At 38.4% G+C, this 19631-nt stretch overlaps 49 pseudogenes; all 49 read left to right on the forward strand.

Moving 5' to 3' along the window:
- The first annotated feature begins 156 nt into the window (after nt 1-156).
- On the forward strand, nt 157-275 carry LOC124346712 (annotated as a pseudogene).
- A 284-nt stretch (nt 276-559) lies between these two features.
- LOC124344708 lies at nt 560-678 on the forward strand (annotated as a pseudogene).
- A 284-nt stretch (nt 679-962) lies between these two features.
- LOC124346713 lies at nt 963-1081 on the forward strand (annotated as a pseudogene).
- Nucleotides 1082-1365: 284 nt separating this feature from the next.
- On the forward strand, nt 1366-1484 carry LOC124346715 (annotated as a pseudogene).
- A 284-nt stretch (nt 1485-1768) lies between these two features.
- On the forward strand, nt 1769-1887 carry LOC124345944 (annotated as a pseudogene).
- A 284-nt stretch (nt 1888-2171) lies between these two features.
- Nucleotides 2172-2290, forward strand: LOC124346717 (annotated as a pseudogene).
- Nucleotides 2291-2573: 283 nt separating this feature from the next.
- LOC124346718 lies at nt 2574-2692 on the forward strand (annotated as a pseudogene).
- A 284-nt stretch (nt 2693-2976) lies between these two features.
- On the forward strand, nt 2977-3095 carry LOC124346719 (annotated as a pseudogene).
- A 284-nt stretch (nt 3096-3379) lies between these two features.
- LOC124344732 lies at nt 3380-3498 on the forward strand (annotated as a pseudogene).
- A 284-nt stretch (nt 3499-3782) lies between these two features.
- Nucleotides 3783-3901, forward strand: LOC124344848 (annotated as a pseudogene).
- Nucleotides 3902-4185: 284 nt separating this feature from the next.
- On the forward strand, nt 4186-4304 carry LOC124345498 (annotated as a pseudogene).
- Nucleotides 4305-4588: 284 nt separating this feature from the next.
- On the forward strand, nt 4589-4707 carry LOC124346720 (annotated as a pseudogene).
- A 283-nt stretch (nt 4708-4990) lies between these two features.
- Nucleotides 4991-5109, forward strand: LOC124346721 (annotated as a pseudogene).
- A 284-nt stretch (nt 5110-5393) lies between these two features.
- On the forward strand, nt 5394-5512 carry LOC124346722 (annotated as a pseudogene).
- Nucleotides 5513-5796: 284 nt separating this feature from the next.
- On the forward strand, nt 5797-5915 carry LOC124346723 (annotated as a pseudogene).
- Nucleotides 5916-6199: 284 nt separating this feature from the next.
- LOC124344734 lies at nt 6200-6318 on the forward strand (annotated as a pseudogene).
- A 284-nt stretch (nt 6319-6602) lies between these two features.
- On the forward strand, nt 6603-6721 carry LOC124346724 (annotated as a pseudogene).
- Nucleotides 6722-7005: 284 nt separating this feature from the next.
- On the forward strand, nt 7006-7124 carry LOC124345499 (annotated as a pseudogene).
- Nucleotides 7125-7408: 284 nt separating this feature from the next.
- On the forward strand, nt 7409-7527 carry LOC124346725 (annotated as a pseudogene).
- Nucleotides 7528-7810: 283 nt separating this feature from the next.
- Nucleotides 7811-7929, forward strand: LOC124346727 (annotated as a pseudogene).
- A 284-nt stretch (nt 7930-8213) lies between these two features.
- LOC124346728 lies at nt 8214-8332 on the forward strand (annotated as a pseudogene).
- Nucleotides 8333-8616: 284 nt separating this feature from the next.
- Nucleotides 8617-8735, forward strand: LOC124344735 (annotated as a pseudogene).
- A 284-nt stretch (nt 8736-9019) lies between these two features.
- LOC124346729 lies at nt 9020-9138 on the forward strand (annotated as a pseudogene).
- A 284-nt stretch (nt 9139-9422) lies between these two features.
- On the forward strand, nt 9423-9541 carry LOC124345500 (annotated as a pseudogene).
- A 284-nt stretch (nt 9542-9825) lies between these two features.
- On the forward strand, nt 9826-9944 carry LOC124345244 (annotated as a pseudogene).
- A 284-nt stretch (nt 9945-10228) lies between these two features.
- LOC124346730 lies at nt 10229-10347 on the forward strand (annotated as a pseudogene).
- Nucleotides 10348-10631: 284 nt separating this feature from the next.
- Nucleotides 10632-10750, forward strand: LOC124346731 (annotated as a pseudogene).
- Nucleotides 10751-11034: 284 nt separating this feature from the next.
- On the forward strand, nt 11035-11153 carry LOC124345950 (annotated as a pseudogene).
- Nucleotides 11154-11437: 284 nt separating this feature from the next.
- Nucleotides 11438-11556, forward strand: LOC124345549 (annotated as a pseudogene).
- A 284-nt stretch (nt 11557-11840) lies between these two features.
- LOC124345797 lies at nt 11841-11959 on the forward strand (annotated as a pseudogene).
- A 284-nt stretch (nt 11960-12243) lies between these two features.
- Nucleotides 12244-12362, forward strand: LOC124344635 (annotated as a pseudogene).
- A 284-nt stretch (nt 12363-12646) lies between these two features.
- On the forward strand, nt 12647-12765 carry LOC124344636 (annotated as a pseudogene).
- Nucleotides 12766-13049: 284 nt separating this feature from the next.
- LOC124345798 lies at nt 13050-13168 on the forward strand (annotated as a pseudogene).
- Nucleotides 13169-13452: 284 nt separating this feature from the next.
- Nucleotides 13453-13571, forward strand: LOC124345799 (annotated as a pseudogene).
- Nucleotides 13572-13855: 284 nt separating this feature from the next.
- On the forward strand, nt 13856-13974 carry LOC124344637 (annotated as a pseudogene).
- A 284-nt stretch (nt 13975-14258) lies between these two features.
- On the forward strand, nt 14259-14377 carry LOC124345800 (annotated as a pseudogene).
- Nucleotides 14378-14661: 284 nt separating this feature from the next.
- Nucleotides 14662-14780, forward strand: LOC124344638 (annotated as a pseudogene).
- A 284-nt stretch (nt 14781-15064) lies between these two features.
- On the forward strand, nt 15065-15183 carry LOC124345802 (annotated as a pseudogene).
- Nucleotides 15184-15467: 284 nt separating this feature from the next.
- Nucleotides 15468-15586, forward strand: LOC124345803 (annotated as a pseudogene).
- A 284-nt stretch (nt 15587-15870) lies between these two features.
- LOC124344639 lies at nt 15871-15989 on the forward strand (annotated as a pseudogene).
- A 284-nt stretch (nt 15990-16273) lies between these two features.
- Nucleotides 16274-16392, forward strand: LOC124345901 (annotated as a pseudogene).
- Nucleotides 16393-16676: 284 nt separating this feature from the next.
- On the forward strand, nt 16677-16795 carry LOC124344669 (annotated as a pseudogene).
- Nucleotides 16796-17079: 284 nt separating this feature from the next.
- Nucleotides 17080-17198, forward strand: LOC124345804 (annotated as a pseudogene).
- A 284-nt stretch (nt 17199-17482) lies between these two features.
- Nucleotides 17483-17601, forward strand: LOC124344641 (annotated as a pseudogene).
- Nucleotides 17602-17885: 284 nt separating this feature from the next.
- LOC124345805 lies at nt 17886-18004 on the forward strand (annotated as a pseudogene).
- Nucleotides 18005-18288: 284 nt separating this feature from the next.
- Nucleotides 18289-18407, forward strand: LOC124345214 (annotated as a pseudogene).
- Nucleotides 18408-18691: 284 nt separating this feature from the next.
- LOC124345793 lies at nt 18692-18810 on the forward strand (annotated as a pseudogene).
- A 284-nt stretch (nt 18811-19094) lies between these two features.
- Nucleotides 19095-19213, forward strand: LOC124345806 (annotated as a pseudogene).
- Nucleotides 19214-19497: 284 nt separating this feature from the next.
- LOC124345501 lies at nt 19498-19616 on the forward strand (annotated as a pseudogene).
- The last annotated feature ends 15 nt before the right edge of the window (nt 19617-19631 follow it).

Consider the following 19631-nt stretch of genomic DNA (forward strand, 5'->3'; position numbering starts at 1 on the left):
TCTGGATGAATTCCGTTGAGAGTTTTTCAAAGTTGATCGCGTTTTTTTATTCGCGATGTTTACCAGTCCGAATTCAATGAATAAACATTTCTATCACTTTGAAGTGATTTTCTATTCATCCATTGGGACTGGGAGGGTAAATTTTCATTTTTGAATGTCAACGGCCATATCACGTAGAACGCACCTGGTCTCGTCAGCTCCCAGAAGTTAAGTTACGTCGAGTCCCGTTAGTACTTGGAAGGGTGACCGCTTGGGAATACGGGATGTCGTTGGCGATGAATAGTTTGTTTTCAATAACAAATTTCTTGAAATTTTTTTTCAATCACGATGGTTACCAGTCAAAATTCGTAGATCAAAAATTTCAATGACACAGGGATAGGTTCAATTCATCTATAGGAATGATTCTGGATGAATTCCATTGAGAGTTTTTCAAAGTTTATCGCGTTTTTTTATTCGCGATGGTTACCAGTCCGAATTCAATGAACAAACATTTCAATCACTTTGAAGTGATTTTCTATTCATCCATTGGGACTGGGAGGGTAAATTTTCATTTTTGAATGTCAACGGCCATATCACGTAGAACGCACCTGGTCTCGTCAGCTCCCAGAAGTTAAGTTACGTCGAGTTCCGTTAGTACTTGGAAGGGTGACCGCTTGGGAATACGGGATGTCGTTGGCGATGAATAGTTTGTTTACAATAACAAATTTTTTTAAATTTTTTTTCAATCACGATGGTTACCAGTCCAAATTCGTAGATCAAAAATTTCAATGACATAGGGATGGGTTCAATTCATCTATAGGAATGATTGTGGATGAATTCCATTGAGAGTTTTTCAAAGTTGATCGCGTTTTTTTATTCGCGATGGTTACCAGTCCGAATTCAATGAACAAACATTTCAATCACTTTGAAGTGATTTTCTATTCATCCATTGGGACAGGGTGGGTAAATTTTAATTTTTTAATGTCAACGGCCATATCACGTAGAACGCACCTGGTCTCGTCAGCTCCCAGAAGTTAAGTTACGTCGAGTCCCGTTAGTACTTGGAAGGGTGACCGCTTGGGAATACGGGATGTCGTTGGCGATGAATAGTTTGTTTTCAATAACAAATTTCTTGAAATTTTTTTTCAATCACGATGGTTACCAGTCCAAATTCGTAGATCAAAAATTTCAATGACACAGGGATAGGTTCAATTCATCTATAGGAATGATTGTGGATGAATTCCATTGAGAGTTTTTCAAAGTTGATCGCGTTTTTTTATTCGCGATGGTTACCAGTCCGAATTCAATGAACAAACATTTCAATCACTTTGAAGTGATTTTCTATTCATCCATTGGGACTGGGAGGGTAAATTTTCATTTTTGAATGTCAACGGCCATATCACGTAGAACGCACCTGGTCTCGTCAGCTCCCAGAAGTTAAGTTACGTCGAGTCCCGTTAGTACTTGGAAGGGTGACCGCTTGGGAATACGGGATGTCGTTGGCGATGAATAGTTTGTTTTCAATAACAAATTTCTTGAAATTTTTTTTCAATCACGATGGTTACCAGTCCAAATTCGTAGATCAAAAATTTCAATGACACAGGGATAGGTTCAATTCATCTATAGGAATGATTGTGGATGAATTCCATTGAGAGTTTTTCAAAGTTGATCGCGTTTTTTTATTCGCGATGGTTACCAGTCCGAATTCAATGAACAAACATTTCAATCACTTTGAAGTGATTTTCTATTCATCCATTGGGACTGGGAGGGTAAATTTTCATTTTTGAATGTCAACGGCCATATCACGTAGAACGCACCTGGTCTCGTCAGCTCCCAGAAGTTAAGTTACGTCGAGTCCCGTTAGAACTTGGAAGGGTGACCGCTTGGGAATACGATGTGTCGTTGGCGATGAATAGTTTGTTTTCAATAACAAATTTCTTGAAATTTTTTTTCAATCACGATGGTTACCAGTCCAAATTCGTAGATCAAAAATTTCAATGACACAGGGATAGGTTCAATTCATCTATAGGAATGATTCTGGATGAATTCCATTGAGAGTTTTTCAAAGTTGATCGCGTTTTTTTATTCGCGATGGTTACCAGTCCGAATTCAATGAACAAACATTTCAATCACTTTGAAGTGATTTTCTATTCATCCATTGGGATTCGGAGGGTAAATTTTAATTTTTTAATGTCAACGGCCATATCACGTAGAACGCACCTGGTCTCGTCAGCTCCCAGAAGTTAAGTTACGTCGAGTCCCGTTAGTACTTGGAAGGGTGACCGCTTGGGAATACGGGATGTCGTTGGCGATGAATAGTTTGTTTACAATAACAAATTTATTGAAAGTTTTTTCAATCACGATGGTTACCAGTCCAAATTCTTAGATCAAAAATTTCAATGACATAGGGATGGGTTCAATTCATCTATAGGAATGATTGTGGATGAATTCCATTGAGAGTTTTTCAAAGTTGATCGCGTTTTTTTATTCGCGATGGTTACCAGTCCGAATTCAATGAACAAACATTTCAATCACTTTGAAGTGATTTTCTATTCATCCATTGGGACTGGGAGGGTAAATTTTCATTTTTGAATGTCAACGGCCATATCACGTAGAACGCACCTGGTCTCGTCAGCTCCCAGAAGTTAAGTTACGTCGAGTCCCGTTAGTACTTGGAAGGGTGACCGCTTGGGAATACGGGATGTCGTTGGCGATGAATAGTTTGTTTTCAATAACAAATTTCTTGAAATTTTTTTTCAATCACGATGGTTACCAGTCCAAATTCGTAGATCAAAAATTTCAATGACACAGGGATGGGTTCAATTCATCTATAGGAATGATTCTGGATGAATTCCGTTGAGAGTTTTTCAAAGTTGATCGCGTTTTTTTATTCGCGATGTTTACCAGTCCGAATTCAATGAATAAACATTTCTATCACTTTGAAGTGATTTTCTATTCATCCATTGGGACTGGGAGGGTAAATTTTCATTTTTGAATGTCAACGGCCATATCACGTAGAACGCACCTGGTCTCGTCAGCTCCCAGAAGTTAAGTTACGTCGAGTCCCGTTAGTACTTGGAAGGGTGACCGCTTGGGAATACGGGATGTCGTTGGCGATGAATAGTTTGTTTTCAATAACAAATTTCTTGAAATTTTTTTTCAATCACGATGGTTACCAGTCAAAATTCGTAGATCAAAAATTTCAATGACACAGGGATAGGTTCAATTCATCTATAGGAATGATTCTGGATGAATTCCATTGAGAGTTTTTCAAAGTTTATCGCGTTTTTTTATTCGCGATGGTTACCAGTCCAAATTCAATGAACAAACATTTCAATCACTTTGAAGTGATTTTCTATTCATCCATTGGGACTGGGAGGGTAAATTTTCATTTTTGAATGTCAACGGCCATATCACGTAGAACGCACCTTGTCTCGTCAGATCCCAGAAGTTAAGTTACGTCGAGTCCCGTTAGTACTTGGAAGGGTGACCGCTTGGGAATACGGGATGTCGTTGGCGATGAATAGTTTGTTTTCAATAACAAATTTCTTGAAATTTTTTTTCAATCACGATGGTTACCAGTCCAAATTCGTAGATCAAAAATTTCAATGACACAGGGATAGGTTCAATTCATCTATAGGAATGATTCTGGATGAATTCCATTGAGAGTTTTTCAAAGTTGATCGCGTTTTTTTATTCGCGATGGTTACCAGTCCGAATTCAATGAACAAACATTTCTATCACTTTGAAGTGATTTTCTATTCATCCATTGGGACTGGGAGGGTAAATTTTCATTTTTGAATGTCAACGGCCATATCACGTAGAACGCACCTGGTCTCGTCAGCTCCCAGAAGTTAAGTTACATCGAGTCCCGTTAGTACTTGGAAGGGTGACCGCTTGGGAATACGGGATGTCGTTGGCGATGAATAGTTTGTTTTCAATAACAAATTTCTTGAAATTTTTTTTCAATCACGATGGTTACCAGTCCAAATTCGTAGATCAAAAATTTCAATGACACAGGGATGGGTTCAATTCATCTATAGGAATGATTCTGGATGAATTCCATTGAGAGTTTTTCAAAGTTGATCGCGTTTTTTTATTCGCGATGGTTACCAGTCCGAATTCAATGAACAAACATTTCAATCACTTTGAAGTGATTTTCTATTCATCCATTGGGACTGGGAGGGTAAATTTTCATTTTTGAATGTCAACGGCCATATCACGTAGAACGCACCTGGTCTCGTCAGCTCCAAGAAGTTAAGTTACGTCGAGTCCCGTTAGTACTTGGAAGGGTGACCGCTTGGGAATACGGGATGTCGTTGGCGATGAAAAGTTTGTTTTCAATAACAAATTTCTTGAAATTTTTTTTCAATCACGGTGGTTACCAGTCCAAATTCGTAGATCAAAAATTTCAATGACACAGGGATAGGTTCAATTCATCTATAGGAATGATTCTGGATGAATTCCATTGAGAGTTTTTCAAAGTTGATCGCGTTTTTTTATTCGCGATGGTTACCAGTCCGAATTCAATGAACAAACATTTCAATCACTTTGAAGTGATTTTCTATTCATCCATTGGGATTCGGAGGGTAAATTTTAATTTTTTAATGTCAACGGCCATATCACGTAGAACGCACCTGGTCTCGTCAGCTCCCAGAAGTTAAGTTACGTCGAGTCCCGTTAGTACTTGGAAGGGTGACCGCTTGGGAATACGGGATGTCGTTGGCGATGAATAGTTTGTTTACAATAACAAATTTATTGAAAGTTTTTTCAATCACGATGGTTACCAGTCCAAATTCTTAGATCAAAAATTTCAATGACATAGGGATGGGTTCAATTCATCTATAGGAATGATTGTGGATGAATTCCATTGAGAGTTTTTCAAAGTTGATCGCGTTTTTTTATTCGCGATGGTTACCAGTCCGAATTCAATGAACAAACATTTCAATCACTTTGAAGTGATTTTCTATTCATCCATTGGGACTGGGAGGGTAAATTTTCATTTTTGAATGTCAACGGCCATATCACGTAGAACGCACCTGGTCTCGTCAGCTCCCAGAAGTTAAGTTACGTCGAGTCCCGTTAGTACTTGGAAGGGTGACCGCTTGGGAATACGGGATGTCGTTGGCGATGAATAGTTTGTTTTCAATAACAAATTTCTTGAAATTTTTTTTCAATCACGATGGTTACCAGTCCAAATTCGTAGATCAAAAATTTCAATGACACAGGGATGGGTTCAATTCATCTATAGGAATGATTCTGGATGAATTCCGTTGAGAGTTTTTCAAAGTTGATCGCGTTTTTTTATTCGCGATGTTTACCAGTCCGAATTCAATGAATAAACATTTCTATCACTTTGAAGTGATTTTCTATTCATCCATTGGGACTGGGAGGGTAAATTTTCATTTTTGAATGTCAACGGCCATATCACGTAGAACGCACCTGGTCTCGTCAGCTCCCAGAAGTTAAGTTACGTCGAGTCCCGTTAGTACTTGGAAGGGTGACCGCTTGGGAATACGGGATGTCGTTGGCGATGAATAGTTTGTTTTCAATAACAAATTTCTTGAAATTTTTTTTCAATCACGATGGTTACCAGTCCAAATTCGTAGATCAAAAATTTCAATGACACAGGGATGGGTTCAATTCATCTATAGGAATGATTCTGGATGAATTCCGTTGAGAGTTTTTCAAAGTTGATCGCGTTTTTTTATTCGCGATGTTTACCAGTCCGAATTCAATGAATAAACATTTCTATCACTTTGAAGTGATTTTCTATTCATCCATTGGGACTGGGAGGGTAAATTTTCATTTTTGAATGTCAACGGCCATATCACGTAGAACGCACCTGGTCTCGTCAGCTCCCAGAAGTTAAGTTACGTCGAGTCCCGTTAGTACTTGGAAGGGTGACCGCTTGGGAATACGGGATGTCGTTGGCGATGAATAGTTTGTTTTCAATAACAAATTTCTTGAAATTTTTTTTCAATCACGATGGTTACCAGTCAAAATTCGTAGATCAAAAATTTCAATGACACAGGGATAGGTTCAATTCATCTATAGGAATGATTCTGGATGAATTCCATTGAGAGTTTTTCAAAGTTTATCGCGTTTTTTTATTCGCGATGGTTACCAGTCCAAATTCAATGAACAAACATTTCAATCACTTTGAAGTGATTTTCTATTCATCCATTGGGACTGGGAGGGTAAATTTTCATTTTTGAATGTCAACGGCCATATCACGTAGAACGCACCTTGTCTCGTCAGATCCCAGAAGTTAAGTTACGTCGAGTCCCGTTAGTACTTGGAAGGGTGACCGCTTGGGAATACGGGATGTCGTTGGCGATGAATAGTTTGTTTTCAATAACAAATTTCTTGAAATTTTTTTTCAATCACGATGGTTACCAGTCCAAATTCGTAGATCAAAAATTTCAATGACACAGGGATAGGTTCAATTCATCTATAGGAATGATTCTGGATGAATTCCATTGAGAGTTTTTCAAAGTTGATCGCGTTTTTTTATTCGCGATGGTTACCAGTCCGAATTCAATGAACAAACATTTCTATCACTTTGAAGTGATTTTCTATTCATCCATTGGGACTGGGAGGGTAAATTTTCATTTTTGAATGTCAACGGCCATATCACGTAGAACGCACCTGGTCTCGTCAGCTCCCAGAAGTTAAGTTACGTCGAGTCCCGTTAGTACTTGGAAGGGTGACCGCTTGGGAATACGGGATGTCGTTGGCGATGAATAGTTTGTTTTCAATAACAAATTTCTTGAAATTTTTTTTCAATCACGATGGTTACCAGTCCAAATTCGTAGATCAAAAATTTCAATGACACAGGGATGGGTTCAATTCATCTATAGGAATGATTCTGGATGAATTCCATTGAGAGTTTTTCAAAGTTGATCGCGTTTTTTTATTCGCGATGGTTACCAGTCCGAATTCAATGAACAAACATTTCAATCACTTTGAAGTGATTTTCTATTCATCCATTGGGACTGGGAGGGTAAATTTTCATTTTTGAATGTCAACGGCCATATCACGTAGAACGCACCTGGTCTCGTCAGCTCCAAGAAGTTAAGTTACGTCGAGTCCCGTTAGTACTTGGAAGGGTGACCGCTTGGGAATACGGGATGTCGTTGGCGATGAAAAGTTTGTTTTCAATAACAAATTTCTTGAAATTTTTTTTCAATCACGGTGGTTACCAGTCCAAATTCGTAGATCAAAAATTTCAATGACACAGGGATAGGTTCAATTCATCTATAGGAATGATTCTGGATGAATTCCATTGAGAGTTTTTCAAAGTTGATCGCGTTTTTTTATTCGCGATGGTTACCAGTCCGAATTCAATGAACAAACATTTCAATCACTTTGAAGTGATTTTCTATTCATCCATTGGGATTCGGAGGGTAAATTTTAATTTTTTAATGTCAACGGCCATATCACGTAGAACGCACCTGGTCTCGTCAGCTCCCAGAAGTTAAGTTACGTCGAGTCCCGTTAGTACTTGGAAGGGTGACCGCTTGGGAATACGGGATGTCGTTGGCGATGAATAGTTTGTTTACAATAACAAATTTATTGAAAGTTTTTTCAATCACGATGGTTACCAGTCCAAATTCTTAGATCAAAAATTTCAATGACATAGGGATGGGTTCAATTCATCTATAGGAATGATTGTGGATGAATTCCATTGAGAGTTTTTCAAAGTTGATCGCGTTTTTTTATTCGCGATGGTTACCAGTCCGAATTCAATGAACAAACATTTCAATCACTTTGAAGTGATTTTCTATTCATCCATTGGGACTGGGAGGGTAAATTTTCATTTTTGAATGTCAACGGCCATATCACGTAGAACGCACCTGGTCTCGTCAGCTCCCAGAAGTTAAGTTACGTCGAGTCCCGTTAGTACTTGGAAGGGTGACCGCTTGGGAATACGGGATGTCGTTGGCGATGAATAGTTTGTTTTCAATAACAAATTTCTTGAAATTTTTTTTCAATCACGATGGTTACCAGTCCAAATTCGTAGATCAAAAATTTCAATGACACAGGGATGGGTTCAATTCATCTATAGGAATGATTCTGGATGAATTCCGTTGAGAGTTTTTCAAAGTTGATCGCGTTTTTTTATTCGCGATGTTTACCAGTCCGAATTCAATGAATAAACATTTCTATCACTTTGAAGTGATTTTCTATTCATCCATTGGGACTGGGAGGGTAAATTTTCATTTTTGAATGTCAACGGCCATATCACGTAGAACGCACCTGGTCTCGTCAGCTCCCAGAAGTTAAGTTACGTCGAGTCCCGTTAGTACTTGGAAGGGTGACCGCTTGGGAATACGGGATGTCGTTGGCGATGAATAGTTTGTTTTCAATAACAAATTTCTTGAAATTTTTTTTCAATCACGATGGTTACCAGTCAAAATTCGTAGATCAAAAATTTCAATGACACAGGGATAGGTTCAATTCATCTATAGGAATGATTCTGGATGAATTCCATTGAGAGTTTTTCAAAGTTTATCGCGTTTTTTTATTCGCGATGGTTACCAGTCCAAATTCAATGAACAAACATTTCAATCACTTTGAAGTGATTTTCTATTCATCCATTGGGACTGGGAGGGTAAATTTTCATTTTTGAATGTCAACGGCCATATCACGTAGAACGCACCTTGTCTCGTCAGATCCCAGAAGTTAAGTTACGTCGAGTCCCGTTAGTACTTGGAAGGGTGACCGCTTGGGAATACGGGATGTCGTTGGCGATGAATAGTTTGTTTTCAATAACAAATTTCTTGAAATTTTTTTTCAATCACGATGGTTACCAGTCCAAATTCGTAGATCAAAAATTTCAATGACACAGGGATAGGTTCAATTCATCTATAGGAATGATTCTGGATGAATTCCATTGAGAGTTTTTCAAAGTTGATCGCGTTTTTTTATTCGCGATGGTTACCAGTCCGAATTCAATGAACAAACATTTCTATCACTTTGAAGTGATTTTCTATTCATCCATTGGGACTGGGAGGGTAAATTTTCATTTTTGAATGTCAACGGCCATATCACGTAGAACGCACCTGGTCTCGTCAGCTCCCAGAAGTTAAGTTACGTCGAGTCCCGTTAGTACTTGGAAGGGTGACCGCTTGGGAATACGGGATGTCGTTGGCGATGAATAGTTTGTTTTCAATAACAAATTTCTTGAAATTTTTTTTCAATCACGATGGTTACCAGTCCAAATTCGTAGATCAAAAATTTCAATGACACAGGGATGGGTTCAATTCATCTATAGGAATGATTCTGGATGAATTCCATTGAGAGTTTTTCAAAGTTGATCGCGTTTTTTTATTCGCGATGGTTACCAGTCCGAATTCAATGAACAAACATTTCAATCACTTTGAAGTGATTTTCTATTCATCCATTGGGACTGGGAGGGTAAATTTTCATTTTTGAATGTCAACGGCCATATCACGTAGAACGCACCTGGTCTCGTCAGCTCCAAGAAGTTAAGTTACGTCGAGTCCCGTTAGTACTTGGAAGGGTGACCGCTTGGGAATACGGGATGTCGTTGGCGATGAAAAGTTTGTTTTCAATAACAAATTTCTTGAAATTTTTTTTCAATCACGGTGGTTACCAGTCCAAATTCGTAGATCAAAAATTTCAATGACACAGGGATAGCTTCAATTCATCTATAGGAATGATTCTGGATGAATTCCATTGAGAGTTTTTCAAAGTTGATCGCGTTTTTTTATTCGCGATGGTTACCAGTCCGAATTCAATGAACAAACATTTCAATCACTTTGAAGTGATTTTCTATTCATCCATTGGGACTGGGAGGGTAAATTTTCATTTTTGAATGTCAACGGGCATATCACGTAGAACGCACCTGGTCTCGTCAGCTCCCAGAAGTTAAGTTACGTCGAGTCCCGTTAGTACTTGGAAGGGTGACCGCTTGGGAATACGGGATGTTGTTGGCGATGAATAGTTTGTTTTCAATAACAAATTTCTTGAAATTTTTTTTCAATCACGATGGTTACCAGTCCAAATTCGTAGATCAAAAATTTCAATGACACAGGGATAGGTTCAATTCATCTATAGGAATGATTCTGGATGAATTCCGTTGAGAGTTTTTCAAAGTTGATCGCGTTTTTTTATTCGCAATGTTTACCAGTCCGAATTCAATGAATAAACATTTCTATCACTTTGAAGTGATTTTCTATTCATCCATTGGGACTGGGAGGGTAAATTTTCATTTTTGAATGTCAACGGCCATATCACGTAGAACGCACCTGGTCTCGTCAGCTCCCAGAAGTTAAGTTACGTCGAGTCCCGTTAGTACTTGGAAGGGTGACCGCTTGGGAATACGGGATGTCGTTGGCGATGAAAAGTTTGTTTTCAATAACAAATTTCTTGAAATTTTTTTTCAATCACTCTGGTTACCAGTCCAAATTCGTAGATCAAAAATTTCAATGACACAGGGATAGGTTCAATTCATCTATAGGAATGATTCTGGATGAATTCCATTGAGAGTTTTTCAAAGTTGATCGCGTTTTTTTATTCGCGATGGTTACCAGTCCGAATTCAATGAACAAACATTTCTATCACTTTGAAGTGATTTTCTATTCATCCATTGGGACTGGGAGGGTAAATTTTCATTTTTGAATGTCAACGGCCATATCACGTAGAACGCACCTGGTCTCGTCAGCTCCCAGAAGTTAAGTTACGTCGAGTCCCGTTAGTACTTGGAAGGGTGACCGCTTGGGAATACGGGATGTCGTTGGCGATGAATAGTTTGTTTTCAATAACAAATTTCTTGAAATTTTTTTTCAATCACGATGGTTACCAGTCCAAATTCGTAGATCAAAAATTTCAATGACACAGGGATAGGTTCAATTCATCTATAGGAATGATTCTGGATGAATTCCGTTGAGAGTTTTTCAAAGTTGATCGCGTTTTTTTATTCGCGATGTTTACCAGTCCGAATTCAATGAATAAACATTTCAATCACTTTGAAGTGATTTTCTATTCATCCATTGGGACTGGGAGGGTAAATTTTCATTTTTGAATGTCAACGGCCATATCACGTAGAACGCATCCTGTCTCGTCAGCTCCAAAAAGTTAAGTTACGTCGAGTCCCGTTAGTACTTGGAAGGGTGACCGCTTGGGAATACGGGATGTCGTTGGCGATGAATAGTTTGTTTTCAATAACAAATTTCTTGAAATTTTTTTTCAATCACGATGGTTACCAGTCCAAATTCGTAGATCAAAAATTTCAATGACACAGGGATGGGTTCAATTCATCTATAGGAATGATTCTGGATGAATTCCATTGAGAGTTTTTCAAAGTTGATCGCGTTTTTTTATTCGCGATGGTTACCAGTCCGAATTCAATGAACAAACATTTCAATCACTTTGAAGTGATTTTCTATTCATCCATTGGGACTGGGAGGGTAAATTTTCATTTTTGAATGTCAACGGCCATATCACGTAGAACGCACCTTGTCTCGTCAGCTCCCAGAAGTTAAGTTACGTCGAGTCCCGTTAGTACTTGGAAGGGTGACCGCTTGGGAATACGGGATGTCGTTGGCGATGAATAGTTTGTTTTCAATAACAAATTTCTTGAAATTTTTTTTCAATCACGATGGTTACCAGTCCAAATTCGTAGATCAAAAATTTCAATGACACAGGGATGGGTTCAATTCATCTATAGGAATGATTGTGGATGAATTCCATTGAGAGTTTTTCAAAGTTGATCGCGTTTTTTTATTCGCGATGGTTACCAGTCCGAATTCAATGAACAAACATTTCAATCACTTTGAAGTGATTTTCTATTCATCCATTGGGACTGGGAGGGTAAATTTTCATTTTTGAATGTCAACGGCCATATCACGTAGAACGCACCTGGTCTCGTCAGCTCCAAAAAGTTAAGTTACGTCGAGTCCCGTTAGTACTTGGAAGGGTGACCGCTTGGGAATACGGGATGTCGTTGGCGATGAATAGTTTGTTTTCAATAACAAATTTCTTGAAATTTTTTTTCAATCACGATGGTTACCAGTCCAAATTCGTAGATCAAAAATTTCAATGACACAGGGATGGGTTCAATTCATCTATAGGAATGATTCTGGATGAATTCCATTGAGAGTTTTTCAAAGTTGATCGCGTTTTTTTATTCGCGATGGTTACCAGTCCGAATTCAATGAACAAACATTTCAATCACTTTGAAGTGATTTTCTATTCATCCATTGGGACTGGGAGGGTAAATTTTCATTTTTGAATGTCAACGGCCATATCACGTAGAACGCACCTGGTCTCGTCAGCTCCCAGAAGTTAAGTTACGTCGAGTCCCGTTAGTACTTGGAAGGGTGACCGCTTGGGAATACGGGATGTCGTTGGCGATGAATAGTTTGTTTTCAATAACAAATTTCTTGAAATTTTTTTTCAATCACGATGGTTACCAGTCCAAATTCGTAGATCAAAAATTTCAATGACACATGGATAGGTTCAATTCATCTATAGGAATGATTCTGGATGAATTCCATTGAGAGTTTTTCAAAGTTTATCGCGTTTTTTTATTCGCGATGGTTACCAGTCCAAATTCAATGAACAAACATTTCAATCACTTTGAAGTGATTTTCTATTCATCCATTGGGACTGGGAGGGTAAATTTTCATTTTTGAATGTCAACGGCCATATCACGTAGAACGCACCTGGTCTCGTCAGCTCCCAGAAGTTAAGTTACGTCGAGTCCCGTTAGTACTTGGAAGGGTGACCGCTTGGGAATACGGGATGTCGTTGGCGATGAATAGTTTGTTTTCAATAACAAATTTCTTGAAATTTTTTTTCAATCACGATGGTTACCAGTCCAAATTCGTAGATCAAAAATTTCAATGACACAGGGATGGGTTCAATTCATCTATAGGAATGATTCTGGATGAATTCCATTGAGAATTTTTCAAAGTTGATCGCGTTTTTTTATTCGCGATGGTTACCAGTCCGAATTCAATGAACAAACATTTCAATCACTTTGAAGTGATTTTCTATTCATCCATTGGGACTGGGAGGGTAAATTTTCATTTTTGAATGTCAACGGCCATATCACGTAGAACGCACCTGGTCTCGTCAGCTCCAAAAAGTTAAGTTACGTCGAGTCCCGTTAGTACTTGGAAGGGTGACCGCTTGGGAATACGGGATGTCGTTGGCGATGAATAGTTTGTTTTCAATAACAAATTTCTTGAAATTTTTTTTCAATCACGATGGTTACCAGTCCAAATTCGTAGATCAAAAATTTCAATGACACAGGGATGGGTTCAATTCATCTATAGGAATGATTCTGGATGAATTCCATTGAGAATTTTTCAAAGTTGATCGCGTTTTTTTATTCGCGATGGTTACCAGTCCGAATTCAATGAACAAACATTTCAATCACTTTGAAGTGATTTTCTATTCATCCATTGGGACTGGGAGGGTAAATTTTCATTTTTGAATGTCAACGGCCATATCACGTAGAACGCACCTGGTCTCGTCAGCTCCAAAAAGTTAAGTTACGTCGAGTCCCGTTAGTACTTGGAAGGGTGACCGCTTGGGAATACGGGATGTCGTTGGCGATGAATAGTTTGTTTTCAATAACAAATTTCTTGAAATTTTTTTTCAATCACGATGGTTACCAGTCCAAATTCGTAGATCAAAAATTTCAATGACACAGGGATAGGTTCAATTCATCTATAGGAATGATTCTGGATGAATTCCATTGAGAGTTTTTCAAAGTTTATCGCGTTTTTTTATTCGCGATGGTTACCAGTCCAAATTCAATGAACAAACATTTCTATCACTTTGAAGTGATTTTCTATTCATCCATTGGGACTGGGAGGGTAAATTTTCATTTTTGAATGTCAACGGCCATATCACGTAGAACGCACCTGGTCTCGTCAGCTCCCAGAAGTTAAGTTACGTCGAGTCCCGTTAGTACTTGGAAGGGTGACCGCTTGGGAATACGGGATGTCGTTGGCGATGAATAGTTTGTTTTCAATAAAAAATTTCTTGAAATTTTTTTTCAATCACGATGGTTACCAGTCCAAATTCGTAGATCAAAAATTTCAATGACACAGGGATGGGTAAAATTCATCTATAGGAATGATTCTGGATGAATTCCATTGAGAGTTTTACAAAGTTGATCGCGTTTTTTTATTCGCGATGGTTACCAGTCCGAATTCAATGAACAAACATTTCAATCACTTTGAAGTGATTTTCTATTCATCCATTGGGACTGGGAGGGTAAATTTTCATTTTTGAATGTCAACGGCCATATCACGTAGAACGCACCTGGTCTCGTCAGCTCCAAAAAGTTAAGTTACGTCGAGTCCCGTTAGTACTTGGAAGGGTGACCGCTTGGGAATACGGGATGTCGTTGGCGATGAATAGTTTGTTTTCAATAACAAATTTCTTGAAATTTTTTTTCAATCACGATGGTTACCAGTCCAAATTCTTAGATCAAAAATTTCAATGACACAGGGATAGGTTCAATTCATCTATAGGAATGATTCTGGATGAATTCCGTTGAGAGTTTTTCAAAGTTGATCGCGTTTTTTTATTCGCGATGTTTACCAGTCCGAATTCAATGAACAAACATTTCTATCACTTTGAAGTGATTTTCTATTCATCCATTGGGACTGGGAGGGTAAATTTTCATTTTTGAATGTCAACGGCCATATCACGTAGAACGCACCTGGTCTCGTCAGCTCCCAGAAGTTAAGTTACGTCGAGTCCCGTTAGTACTTGGAAGGGTGACCGCTTGGGAATACGGGATGTCGTTGGCGATGAATAGTTTGTTTTCAATAACAAATTTCTTGAAATTTTTTTTCAATCACGATGGTTACCAGTCCAAATTCGTAGATCAAAAATTTCAATGACACAGGGATGGGTAAAATTCATCTATAGGAATGATTCTGGATGAATTCCATTGAGAGTTTTACAAAGTTGATCGCGTTTTTTTATTCGCGATGGTTACCAGTCCGAATTCAATGAACAAACATTTCAATCACTTTGAAGTGATTTTCTATTCATCCATTGGGACTGGGAGGGTAAATTTTCATTTTTGAATGTCAACGGCCATATCACGTAGAACGCACCTGGTCTCGTCAGCTCCAAAAAGTTAAGTTACGTCGAGTCCCGTTAGTACTTGGAAGGGTGACCGCTTGGGAATACGGGATGTCGTTGGCGATGAATAGTTTGTTTTCAATAACAAATTTCTTGAAATTTTTTTTCAATCACGATGGTTACCAGTCCAAATTCGTAGATCAAAAATTTCAATGACACAGGGATGGGTTCAATTCATCTATAGGAATGATTCTGGATGAATTCCATTGAGAATTTTTCAAAGTTGATCGCGTTTTTTTATTCGCGATGGTTACCAGTCCGAATTCAATGAACAAACATTTCAATCACTTTGAAGTGATTTTCTATTCATCCATTGGGACTGGGAGGGTAAATTTTCATTTTTGAATGTCAACGGCCATATCACGTAGAACGCACCTGGTCTCGTCAGCTCCAAAAAGTTAAGTTACGTCGAGTCCCGTTAGTACTTGGAAGGGTGACCGCTTGGGAATACGGGATGTCGTTGGCGATGAATAGTTTGTTTTCAATAACAAATTTCTTGAAATTTTTTTTCAATCACGATGGTTACCAGTCCAAATTCGTAGATCAAAAATTTCAATGACACAGGGATAGGTTCAATTCATCTATAGGAATGATTCTGGATGAATTCCATTGAGAGTTTTTCAAAGTTTATCGCGTTTTTTTATTCGCGATGGTTACCAGTCCAAATTCAATGAACAAACATTTATATCACTTTGAAGTGATTTTCTATTCATCCATTGGGACTGGGAGGGTAAATTTTCATTTTTGAATGTCAACGGCCATATCACGTAGAACGCACCTGGTCTCGTCAGCTCCCAGAAGTTAAGTTACGTCGAGTCCCGTTAGTACTTGGAAGGGTGACCGCTTGGGAATACGGGATGTCGTTGGCGATGAATAGTTTGTTTTCAATAACAAATTTCTTGAAATTTTTTTTCAATCACGATGGTTACCAGTCCAAATTCGTAGATCAAAAATTTCAATGACACAGGGATGGGTAAAATTCATCTATAGGAATGATTCTGGATGAATTCCATTGAGAGTTTTACAAAGTTGATCGCGTTTTTTTATTCGCGATGGTTACCAGTCCGAATTCAATGAACAAACATTTCAATCACTTTGAAGTGATTTTCTATTCATCCATTGGGACTGGGAGGGTAAATTTTCATTTTTGAATGTCAACGGCCATGTCACGTAGAACGCACCTGGTCTCGTCAGCTCCAAAAAGTTAAGTTACGTCGAGTCCCGTTAGTACTTGGAAGGGTGACCGCTTGGGAATACGGGATGTCGTTGGCGATGAATAGTTTGTTTTCAATAACAAATTTCTTGAAATTTTTTTTCAATCACGATGGTTACCAGTCCAAATTCGTAGATCAAAAATTTCAATGACACAGGGATAGGTTCAATTCATCTATAGGAATGATTCTGGATGAATTCCGTTGAGAGTTTTTCAAAGTTGATCGCGTTTTTTTATTCGCGATGTTTACCAGTCCGAATTCAATGAACAAACATTTCTATCACTTTGAAGTGATTTTCTATTCATCCATTGGGACTGGGAGGGTAAATTTTCATTTTTGAATGTCAACGGCCATATCACGTAGAACGCACCTGGTCTCGTCAGCTCCCAGAAGTTAAGTTACGTCGAGTCCCGTTAGTACTTGGAAGGGTGACCGTTTGGGAATACGGGATGTCGTTGGCGATGAATAGTTTGTTTTCAATAAAAAATTTCTTGAAATTTTTTTTCAATCACGATGGTTACCAGTCCAAATTCGTAGATCAAAAATTTCAATGACACAGGGATGGGTAAAATTCATCTATAGGAATGATTCTGGATGAATTCCATTGAGAGTTTTACAAAGTTGATCGCGTTTTTTTATTCGCGATGGTTACCAGTCCGAATTCAATGAACAAACATTTCAATCACTTTGAAGTGATTTTCTATTCATCCATTGGGACTGGGAGGGTAAATTTTCATTTTTGAATGTCAACGGCCATATCACGTAGAACGCACCTGGTCTCGTCAGCTCCAAAAAGTTAAGTTACGTCGAGTCCCGTTAGTACTTGGAAGGGTGACCGCTTGGGAATACGGGATGTCGTTGGCGATGAATAGTTTGTTTTCAATAACAAATTTCTTGAAATTTTTTTTCAATCACGATGGTTACCAGTCCAAATTCTTAGATCAAAAATTTCAATGACACAGGGATAGGTTCAATTCATCTATAGGAATGATTCTGGATGAATTCCGTTGAGAGTTTTTCAAAGTTGATCGCGTTTTTTTATTCGCGATGTTTACCAGTCCGAATTCAATGAACAAACATTTCTATCACTTTGAAGTGATTTTCTATTCATCCATTGGGACTGGGAGGGTAAATTTTCATTTTTGAATGTCAACGGCCATATCACGTAGAACGCACCTGGTCTCGTCAGCTCCCAGAAGTTAAGTTACGTCGAGTCCCGTTAGTACTTGGAAGGGTGACCGCTTGGGAATACGGGATGTCGTTGGCGATGAATAGTTTGTTTTCAATAACAAATTTCTTGAAATTTTTTTTCAATCACGATGGTTACCAGTCCAAATTCGTAGATCAAAAATTTCAATGACACAGGGATGGGTAAAATTCATCTATAGGAATGATTCTGGATGAATTCCATTGAGAGTTTTACAAAGTTGATCGCGTTTTTTTATTCGCGATGGTTACCAGTCCGAATTCAATGAACAAACATTTCAATCACTTTGAAGTGATTTTCTATTCATCCATTGGGACTGGGAGGGTAAATTTTCATTTTTGAATGTCAACGGCCATATCACGTAGAACGCACCTGGTCTCGTCAGCTCCAAAAAGTTAAGTTACGTCGAGTCCCGTTAGTACTTGGAAGGGTGACCGCTTGGGAATACGGGATGTCGTTGGCGATGAATAGTTTGTTTTCAATAACAAATTTCTTGAAATTTTTTTTCAATCACGATGGTTACCAGTCCAAATTCGTAGATCAAAAATTTCAATGACACAGGGATAGGTTCAATTCATCTATAGGAATGATTCTGGATGAATTCCATTGAGAGTTTTTCAAAGTTTATCGCGTTTTTTTATTCGCGATGGTTACCAGTCCAAATTCAATGAACAAACATTTCAATCACTTTGAAGTGATTTTCTATTCATCCATTGGGACTGGGAGGGTAAATTTTCATTTTTGAATGTCAACGGCCATATCACGTAGAACGCACCTGGTCTCGTCAGCTCCCAGAAGTTAAGTTACGTCGAGTCCCGTTAGTACTTGGAAGGGTGACCGCTTGGGAATACGGAATGTCGTTGGCGATGAATAGTTTGTTTTCAATAACAAATTTCTTGAAATTTTTTTTCAATCACGATGGTTACCAGTCCAAATTCGTAGATCAAAAATTTCAATGACACAGGGATGGGTTCAATTCATCTATAGGAATGATTCTGGATGAATTCCATTGAGAGTTTTTCAAAGTTGATCGCGTTTTTTTATTCGCGATGGTTACCAGTCCGAATTCAATGAACAAACATTTCAATCACTTTGAAGTGATTTTCTATTCATCCATTGGGACTGGGAGGGTAAATTTTCATTTATGAATGTCAACGGCCGTATCACGTAGAACGCACCTGGTCTCGTCAGCTCCAAGAAGTTAAGTTACGTCGAGTCCCGTTAGTACTTGGAAGGGTGACCGCTTGGGAATACGGGATGTCGTTGGCGATGAAAAGTTTGTTTTCAATAACAAATTTCTTGAAATTTTTTTTCAATCACGGTGGTTACCAGTCCAAATTCGTAGATCAAAAATTTCAATGACACAGGGATAGGTTCAATTCATCTATAGGAATGATTCTGGATGAATTCCATTGAGAGTTTTTCAAAGTTGATCGCGTTTTTTTATTCGCGATGGTTACCAGTCCGAATTCAATGAACAAACATTTCAATCACTTTGAAATGATTTTCTATTCATCCATTGGGACTGGGAGGGTAAATTTTCATTTTTGAATGTCAACGGCCATATCACGTAGAACGCACCTGGTCTCGTCAGCTCCAAAAAGTTAAGTTACGTCGAGTCCCGTTAGTACTTGGAAGGGTGACCGCTTGGGAATACGGGATGTCGTTGGCGATGAATAGTTTGTTTTCAATAACAAATTTCTTGAAATTTTTTTTCAATCACGATGGTTACCAGTCCAAATTCGTAGATCAAAAATTTCAATGACACAGGGATGGGTTCAATTCATCTATAGGAATGATTCTGGATGAATTCCATTGAGAGTTTTTCAAAGTTGATCGCGTTTTTTTATTCGCGATGGTTACCAGTCCGAATTCAATGAACAAACATTTCAATCACTTTGAAGTGATTTTCTATTCATCCATTGGGACTGGGAGGGTAAATTTTCATTTATGAATGTCAACGGCCATATCACGTAGAACGCACCTGGTCTCGTCAGCTCCAAGAAGTTAAGTTACGTCGAGTCCCGTTAGTACTTGGAAGGGTGACCGCTTGGGAATACGGGATGTCGTTGGCGATGAAAAGTTTGTTT

Source organism: Daphnia pulicaria, chromosome 6 (assembly GCF_021234035.1).
Source record: "Daphnia pulicaria isolate SC F1-1A chromosome 6, SC_F0-13Bv2, whole genome shotgun sequence".
NCBI lineage: Eukaryota > Metazoa > Arthropoda > Branchiopoda > Diplostraca > Daphniidae > Daphnia > Daphnia pulicaria.